This window comes from Phaenicophaeus curvirostris, chromosome 32, assembly GCF_032191515.1.
Source record: "Phaenicophaeus curvirostris isolate KB17595 chromosome 32, BPBGC_Pcur_1.0, whole genome shotgun sequence".
NCBI classification, from domain to species: Eukaryota; Metazoa; Chordata; class Aves; order Cuculiformes; family Cuculidae; genus Phaenicophaeus; species Phaenicophaeus curvirostris.
In genome coordinates, this window is record NC_091423.1 from 1,391,443 (window position 1) to 1,401,308 (window position 9,866).

The following is a 9,866-nucleotide window of genomic DNA, read 5'->3' on the forward strand; positions in this document are numbered from 1 at the left end:
CTTCATCAAACAATGTTTTCATTTGTGTCTGGATTCATCTTGAGAGATGCAGTGTTAGAAAACTGTTGGAAGAGGATGTCTAAGGAACAGTGTTAGTCATCGGCTGATTTTCGGTTTTTGTCTTTTCTATTTTAAGGTAAAGAAAAATCACATTTTTAACATAGTTGTGATACATTATTAATGACTACTAAAAATAGATTATTCCATCCCTCAATCCAAGTAAATTTTCTCTGTGTTTTTGCATAATATGTGTGACCAGGATGTTATTAAATAATAAATCTTATGATGAACAAATGCTTATTTATTTTGTACAGTGGATTTACATTTCTGATAAATAAAGTGTAATCAATCCATGAAAGATCTGTAGTTCTGGCCTAGGACAATGGTAGAAGCTTGGAAGCATTTTTTCAGATGCTCTTAGCACAGCTTAAAGTCATATTTCTGCCTACAGGTAGGCATTAAATACGTGTTACTGCTTGCACAAATCTTAAATACAATCGATTGTCTCTTCTGAGAGCTCTTCCATGTGGCCTGATACAAGACAATCTTTCCTTAGTAATAAAGACAGAATGCATTGTTCTATTAATGGCTAGCATCATGTATTATTTTTCAAAAGATTCTTTTATGGAAGGTAGTTATTTATATTTGTTTATGTTAATTAAACTAAATTTAGGCTTTTAGCTTAAAAAATCTCTGTGCATGCTGGCTTTATTAGTTTATTTTGCTAGTGTCAGCACTTGAAATGAATTAAGAGCTTAAGATACTTACTGTAGTTGTGTCTTTGATACTAGTTATCTGCAGTCACTCTCGCATGTATGACATCAGGGTAAATTATCTTTTATTTCATATTAGAAGAAAGCTGTTCAGACTGATTATTTGCTTTTCCATAAGCATTCCCATGATGCATGGTATATGCTTGGAATTATGAAACACACTTCATATTTGTTTATTTTTCCATGATAAAGTACAGGTGATTTATTTAATTTAAAGAAGAAGTTATCTTTTTTTTTTAATTCATTTTGATTTCAAAAACAAAAACCAAACCCAAACAAACAGAAAAACCCATAGAGGACTGTTTCGGTTCTTTATGGCTTTCAAGGTTTTGCAATAAGGAAAAATAAATTGTCAAGCCCTAGCCAATTCTTTGTGCTTGTCCTGTTCTGGTGAACAATCTAAAGAACATTCTTATTCATTCTGTGACTGGAGGTTAATAGTGTTGATTTTGTCTCTCATTGAAAGTTTTTAATAAAATAACATAAGTAAAGAAGATCATCTCTACACTTAGGCTGGAAATAGACTCAAACCTTTATTAAGACCTTTCTTTCTTTATTAAAACCTTTAGTAAGACAAAAAGTTGCTGTAGGTTTAGAATCTGAAATAAGCAGTGACAGATTGACTTTAACACGTCTCCCTCAGTTCTGATGTTAATATCTCCGGACACTAGAAAATAGAGCAGTTTACTTACTTCAGTGGTGATTTCAGAGGTCATGCTTCTGTCAGCCTTTGTGACTAATGAAAAATAATCTGATTTTATGAAACCTCAGAAGGGAGGCTTGCTTATAAATACTAATTCCATTCAAAATGACCTCACAAAACTGAAAAGGAAATAAGACTGAAAAACATCTTAACAGTGACAGAATATTTTATATTTCACTGAACTGCGTAACCAAGCCGTATGTACCTGACACAATGGAAACCGTGATGCTTTTGGAGAAACTATTGGCCATACAGAGCCGACTTTGGAAGTGTTGTATAAGGATAAACTCATATTTTTCAGATATTTAGATAAGGTGTCCAGTTCAATGCTATTATTTGTTTTCCACAAGGTGTATGATGGAAAAGACAGTTCTGCGCACTCTCTGGGAGCCTTCACCAAAAGTGACTTGATGGGAGTTATCCTGAATAGCACCTCTAACCATTTGTGGATAGAGAATACCAACAGATCTGATACTGCCCAAGGATCTCAGCTCACTTACACAAGTAAGTAGCTCACAAAAATATTCTGATCGACTGTTAAGTGGGGAAACGTGTATTTCCAGCTGCAGTGATTTCTCATGGAATGGTAAAGATAATATCCTAGAACGTACTGAAGTTCAGAGTCTGAATTTTACTTGTCTACACGTGTGGATAAGTTTCAGTAATTAGAGAGCATTACTAAAAGAAAAATTGTAACCTTTCAAATATAGAAAGCGTTGTTATTTTGAGGATTTAGCAGTGGGGTTTGAATAAGAGTGAATCGTGACATCTGTGGGTTGAATATATTAGTGTTGTACTGTAGCAGATGCAGAGCCAGGTATTAAAAATATAACGTTTAATTCCTGCAGACAAATTTAAAAATATAAAAGAACAAATGAGAATAAAAAGAATGCAGTGTGCTTGAGTGAACACTCTACATGTCTGCTTGTCAGGATCAAGGTGAAGTTTGCTGGAAGAAGAGCTGAGTAAAAAAGTTTTGACAAAGGGTGCACTTGTCCTACAGCTTGGATGTAATTAATTTAAGTACTTAAGCTGGCAAAACAATGAGTCTTTTGGAAAGGAAAACTATGGGGAGAGCTAGTTTGTTTCCAACACACATAACAAAATTTTGTCCACCTTTCAAGGAATCTTCAAGTTCCCTTTGCCTTCAATTTGTCGTCTTTGATATCAGTTTCCGTGAACCTCTACTAAATCCTTCAGAGCAGAGCAGCACATCATAATGTGACATAGAAATGGAATCACGGCTGTTTCTAATACATCTGCTGATTTCCCTTTGGATTGGAGCCAGCTGTGGAATAAGCAGAAATATTTTAATAATGTGGAATAAGCAGAAATAATAAGCAGTGTGCCCAGGTGGCCCAGAAGGCCAAAGGCATCTTGGCCTGTATCAGAAGCGGCGTGGCCAGCAGGTCCAGGGAGGTTCTTCTCCCTCTGGACTCAGCACTGGGGAGACCGCTCCTCGAACCCTGTGTTCAGTTCTGGGCCCCTCACCACAAGAAGGATGTTGAGGCTCTGGAGCGAGTCCAGAGAAGAGCAACAAAGCTGGTGACGGGGCTGGAGAACAGGCCTTATGAGGAGCGGCTGAGAGTTTTGGTGTTGTTTAGCCTGGAGAAGAGGAGGCTGAGGGGAGACCTCATTGCTCTCTACAACTACCTGAGAGGAGGTTGTAGAGAGGAGGGTGCTGGCCTCTTCTCCCAAGTGACAGGGGACAGGACAAGAGGGAATGGCCTCAAGCTCCACCAGTGGAGATTTAGGCTGGACATTAGGAAAAAATTTTTCCCAGAAAGGGTCATTGGGCCCTGGAACAGGCTGCCCAGGGAGGTGGTTGATTCACCTTCCCTGGTGGTGTTTAAGGCATGGGTGGATGAGGTGCTGAGGGACATGGGTTAGTGATTGATGGGAATGGTTGGACTCAATGATCCGGTGGGTCTCTTCCAACCTGGTTATTCTATGATTCTAAGAATGATTTTTAATGGTATTATAAGCTTCTCTACAGCCATATCTCCACTGAATTGTACTAGTTTCCTTGTCTGCCCAACTATACATTCCTCAGAGAAGGAAAAACTATAAACAAAGAGGAAAGGATAACAGGAGACCCGTCTGCTCAGCACATACTATAGCTGGCACAAGATGTTCACTTTCCTAGTGAGAAGACTGGCCGAAAAACAGAGGTGTCAGGGAGGTCCAGCCCAAAGCCAGGCTCCAGAACCTGCTTCTGTCTCACAAGAGCCAGCAGAGAAGTGTCCTCTTTCTGCCAGGGCTCCCTTAGGGGAGGGTTGGGCCCTGCAGCTGTGGGAAGCACCATACCAGGGACAATGCCAGAGTGGCCAAGGGGGATGTTGCTCCTACATGGGTGCCAGGATCCCTTTTATCCCTTCCCACAAGGGTCTCACATGGCAGAAGTCGCCTTCCCCATCTCTTGCTGCCTTGTGCCTGGATGCTGGCTGGGCGGCACAGGGAAGCAAAACCTCACACGCTTCTGCAGCTTCTTAGGAGCCCTCGATCTGTCTATAACAATGAGCTGGAACCTAGAATGTAAACAATGACACGGGAGTGAGGAAGGGTGACCCCTGCCCTCTGCAGCTTCCCACCACTAATCCTCCTTTTCCTTTTCCTGTGTGGCCATGCACAGGTTTTATCGGGAAGCTCCCCCAACCAGATGTTGGAGCTTAAAGTCCTCTCTGTGCGAGTTCTCTGTGAGAATTCTCTCTGATGGGAGTGGTGATGGGCTGGGCATCAGCTCAGAGACACAGTCGGCGTAAAACTGCATGCAGAGGCCATTGCCTTCACAGCAGAGAATGCCCATGTCCCGGAAGGGGAAGGCAACGTGCTGCCTGTTCCTCAGCTGGAAATGGTACAGAAGGATGGTCTTTCACATGCAGCTCTCCAAGATGCTTGTCGGGGAGGAGGTGGCTTGCAGGAGCCACCAGAAGTCCAGCAGCTTGATCCTGACATCGACCGGCGAGGAGGAGGAACATCACCAGCACCTCAGCAGCCACGGTTCCATCTAAGATTCACAGAATCACAGAATAACAGAATCAGTAGGTTGGAAGAGACTCACAGGATCATCGAGTCCAACCATTCCTATCAATCACTAATTCCTAACACAATGTCACAGTGAAGGTTGTTTGCAGAAAGAGTTGTTAGGGGTGGGGTTTGTTTGGGGGAAGCTCAAGCCCTGCCACGACCTTTGAAGGCAATTTTTGACTCTAGCATTTTCCAAGGAGCAGAGAGCAGACATCCCCCAAGAGGTGGAGGGGGAAAGCGGAGGGTGGCCGCTGCCTTCTCACGAGGGATGAGCACTGTGGGGCACGCCATCTCCCACAGGCAGAAGTTACCCATGTCCAGCTGGTCGTCAAAGCACATGCACCTTTTCTTTTATGTAGAATTGCTCCTGGAGCACAACGAAGGTGCCGAGTCCTGCGACCTGGACCCCTTGCCCAGGAAAAAGACAAACCGGCCACTGGGGAATACACTGGTTGTTACTGGTGCTTATTATTGTTAGGGTCCAGAATCTAAGAACGAGACGGCATGGCAAGCTGGTACAAAAATAAAGTACAGAATTTATTCTCTTGCGCAAGAGGTTAAAAAAACAGACTGGCCGCCAGGGACACTCTTCAAGGGGAGCGACCCCGGCTGTACCTGTGGAGTTACATTTATAGTAAAAGTAGGCACATACAAAATTGTTAGTTGCAACCTTCTTGGCTGGTCTAAGGGTACATTCAGTGTATTCGTGTTACATTCTGATGGATTCCAGCAATCTCTTATTGTCTGTGTATTCTTACCCCAGGGGGTGTATGCAGCACCCTCCCATCCGAGCATCATCTCAGGGGGCAGAGATGTGCCAGCAGCTGCCAGCCCGGCCGCCCCCTGCCAGAATGGCTTTCACATTCCTTCCTTTTCTTTGCTTAAGGACCCTCACAATTATTTCTCACGGGCTGCAGGGAATGCCAGAGCCTGTCCCTGAGAAGTGACAGCAGCAGACAGAGCAGCTGGGAGAGAGATGGAAACAGGGTGAGGGGCTGGTGGCAGAGCAGCCTGAGGAAGGAGATAAAGCCTGGAGACACAGGGGTGTCCTGTCTGCCACAAATGGGATTCTAGATTTTCACAGTCCCGTTGTTCTTTTTCCAGGTGACTGAGTCATGGCCGGATTACCCAGCTTCGAGACGTGAGTGAAGCCTCTTATCACAAGGTAGCCTTTTCCTGCCCTTCTCTTTGCTTTTTGATGTGACGTTTGCAGAAGGTGCCTGCTTGTGACAGGCTTGCCTCCAGCTCCTCCAGACCCCTTGGTGACTGGGCTCTGTGGTCCTTTCAGGCTGCGGGGGGGGCAGTGGTTTCCTTCTGCTAGGGGAAGAAGAAAGCATATTTTGCCAGTGGGACATTGCAGTCCTGATCTGCAGTAGGCTGATATAAATAACCTTTGCTGAAGGTGGTGGATCTTGCTGGAGTCAGCTCCCATCCCAGTTACCGTGGGTAAAGCGCAGTGCTGGGGGAAGACCGGGGCAGAACACAAGGGCATGAGGACCCTGCCAGTTTCCATCCTCCTGCTGAACCTGTGAAATGCCTGGAGTCAGGACTCCCTCAGGGGGAGTAGCACTGGCCTCTTGAGGGGATTGCTGCAAGGACTACTCCCTGATGAGCAAAGGCCTTTATTTAGGCTTAATGGCTCCTTTACATATGTTAACTGGTGAGAACAGGCGATGTATTCTTTACAGTGATTGGGTTTTGCTACTTGTTCCCCCACCTAGGTCAGGAATATTATTGGCTAAGATTAACTGTTAATGCGCTGTGGTATTTCTTCTTGTTACTTTGCTTCTCCTTCTCTCAACCAAAGTCTTTTCAAGGACAGCCTCCATTTCCCTGTGTCCTTCGGCCTGCAAAAACCTCCACAGCCTCTGAAGGCTGTAGGCCCTGTGATAATTGCTTAAGATTTAACAAAACCAATTGCATGAGTGTTTTGGGTTGGAACAACGTGTGGGAGCCTTAGAAGGGTGTTATGTTTGCAGCCTGCGGGATGCTGCCAGCTCTATGGGGGAATCGCCCTGGGCAGAGCGGAGTGGATGTGCTTTATCATGATCAGTGGTTTCTCAGATATATGTTTAAATCTGCTTTTCTCACATGACTGCTCAGTGTCCAAACGTGTCAATGACTGAGGTGGGCTCTTGAGCAGAAAATTGCCGGTGAAAGACCTGTTACAATTGGTTAAGGATTGCCCTGGACTGCACAGGAGCTCGGGAACACATCAGACAAGCACACAAGTAACTAGCAACATGCTGCAGCCACTGGCTTCAGCATGACCAGGTTCTCTGTGGAGGAGCAGGGCACCCACCTGTGCCTTTAGAGTGGCGACAACGCAGCTGCAAGTGGGGAGAAAAAGCAGGGAGGAATATTCTGATGAATGCCTCTGTCAACACTTGGTGTTAGTGTATGTCTTCAGACATGCTTCTGCAGTGGCATTAAAGAAAACAGCAGTCATAGAATAAAAATAAATCATCCATTTAAAGTTTATGGAAAAGGAGATGCCAAGCCCACTCTTACTCGTAGCTTAGGTGCAAAGAGCTGAATCTTACCACCATCCAGCATTCACCTCACCTCTCTTTTCCCTGCCGTGAGTGTTACCTCCTGGGGTGCTGGTTTCTAGGCTCTGTATCAAAAGAAATACTGAGGGCCATGTGGGGCTTGGTGCCTCGGTCTCACAGTAAAGATCATCCCAAAGTTGTCTGCCGTGGAGCAACTTTGACTTGCTCCATGAGTGCTTGTGGCTGTTTCAGTAAGTGCTCTGGAGCTGTGTGACCACATCAGTAGAGGGCTCAGCTGGAGGTAGGCTCTGCTTTGCCTTTTTGAGAAGGAAGCCTCTTGGAGAAATGCCTACTAAGGAGATTCTTAGTTTGAGCCTGCTTGAAGTGGTCCAGAAATTATTGATCAGCTCAGAACATGGATGAGGAAGCTCCTGTTTCCCCAGAGTGAGCCAGGCAAATGTGCTTCCCAAGGGGCACTATACTTCTGTGGAGACCAGTCTTGGATTCTCATTCATGAATCTTCTTCCCAGCAGCTGAACCACTCACCACTGTCTGTCTTGTGTCTCCAGTTCTCAGCAGCTGACCGGCAAAAGAGCTTCTTCCAGCCTTTCCCGGCGGAGTTGGTATTTCAGAACTTCGTCGCCCCTGAGGTCTATGAAAAGGCGGTGGTTCTGAGAAACAATGACAAGGTAAGTGCTGAGACATGAAGGTTTGATCACAGAATCCCAGAATGCTTTTGCTTGGAGAAGACCTTTAAGATCATTGAGTCCAATCATCGATCTAGCCCTGCTAAGTCTGACAGTAGACCGTGTCCCCAAGTACGACATCTACTCGTGTCTCTGTTTTCCTGTGTTCCTCCTTTTTCTCTTCTTAAGCTTGCTTTTATTCCCAGTAAGGCCATGGTGTCTGTGGTCTCCTTCTCTTGCTGCTCTGCCTGCGTGGCTGTGTGGCACCGCGGCTTGACTGCCTCACTCACGCCCGGTCTGTTACAAGGGACTTTTTTCCTTCCTCCAGGATAAGAGATACTGTTTGACCTTCAGAGAACGCATTCCCCCTTTGGAGGTGTGACTGCATGGATGTGTGTAGGCAGAAGCAAGCAGGGTCTTTGGGCTGGTTGATGGTGTGACTGTAACTCCGTACTGCTGGTGTCTTCCCTGCTTGGCGCTTCCTTCCCAGAGAGGTGTTGCCCGTCTGCCTCTGGCCTAGAGCTGTTTGCCCAGGCAGAAGGGATTTGAGCCCACCCTTGTGTGGTCTGCACACTTACCTCTGGAGTGAAAGGTGCTCTGGCAGGGAGGCTGAGGAAGGATTTTGCCAGGGTGTGTCCGGGTCTCTTCTTGTGTTTCCATGAGTGGCAAAATTATAGTTTCATGTCTTTCCTTCAGGTTCCTCGGCTGGTGAAGGTCACCACGGAGATCTCACCATATTTCAAGTTGGTCAATCACGATCTTGCCTGGCACAAGGTACCACCTGGCAGGACTGCAACTTTCCACATCCTTTTCATCCCTGAGGAGAACAAGGTGAGAGTGGAGGTCCCAGGAGGGTCGTGCCTTCAGTGGAAGATGAACCTCCAGGGCTGGCTTTGGAACAGGGCATCTGGTTTTGAGGAACTGCGCTGGTTTTAGTGGGGTGGTACTGGATGTAGGACTGGGGGAACCTCTGTCCGTGTCGTGAAGAGGATGCTCTCGCAGTCTGAAGGCTCTTCAATGTTTCAGATTGCTTTTATCCTTCAGTGCTGGGCCATGTCCTTAGCTCCAACGAGGTTGCTGTGCTGCTGATGGCTTTGAGATGCCTGCCAGGAAGAGCGTGTATAGGAATAAGTAGGCAGACACATCACCCCAGAGCCTGAGGGCAGCTGTCTTGCTGTGCCTGTGTCTTCATGCACGTAATTGGGGTTGCTCTGCCTACAGGCCCCTATTCCATGCCAAATGCGCATTGCTTTTGCTCAGAGGTTTGACTGTCAGTGCTGTGAACCTTGCGTGTCTGAATCTCAGTGCTGTGACGTGAGGGGTCAATGCTGTTCTCTTGGCCAGTTACCGGAGGAGGATTTAGTACAGGGCATGGAAGGGAGGAAGCATTGCAGGGGAACAAAACCAGGCAACATCCTGCTACCTCTTAGCATGGCTCTGTTGGATAACTTTGAGCCAGCAGATGTTTCTGCACCAGGCCACAGGGGCAAGATCTCTTTGGGCATACCTGTTTTCTCATCTTTCATTTGGTGTTTAGATTTAGTTTTGCAACTTGTGCTACCCTCAAACAGCATGGATATGGAAAACTAAAGAGAAAGTACCCTGTGATCTCTAGCTCCCCATGCTTCTGGCATTATCTGTTTCTTTGGAGAGACTGAGAAATGATTGAACATCATTAATATTTAGGGTAAAAATTATGCTGGCTTAAGGGAGTTCTGCAAGCAACCAAGTGACACGAGCTTCATCTCACTGAGACAAGCTTTGCCAAATACACTGGTGCCTTTAAAATATGATTTATTAGTAACAAATAGTGTTCATTTTTGGGGTGGAAGAGAGAAATCGGTGTCCAGGAAAGGCAAAGTGCCGCTCTTCAAGTTTAGAAAGGCAGCAGAGCAACATATGAACATCGCCACAAACAGAAGCAGGGCGAGGCAACCCCAGAGAGCACTGATGTCCAATACTTTGTCCCTTATCTTACCCTTGAGCGGGTGAGTGTGTGGAGTAGGGAGCTCTGCCAGTGAGAGCTCCTCTGCACAGCTTCCGCCACACTAGGCGGTTTCTGCTGAGGAGCACGAGGGAACTGACAGTGGAATAGAAATGTTGGATAAATTGAATACAGTTTTGTCTTGTTCTTGGTGGAGTGTGAGTCACTGCAGTACCAGGGTGCTGCAGCTCGGCTGGAAGT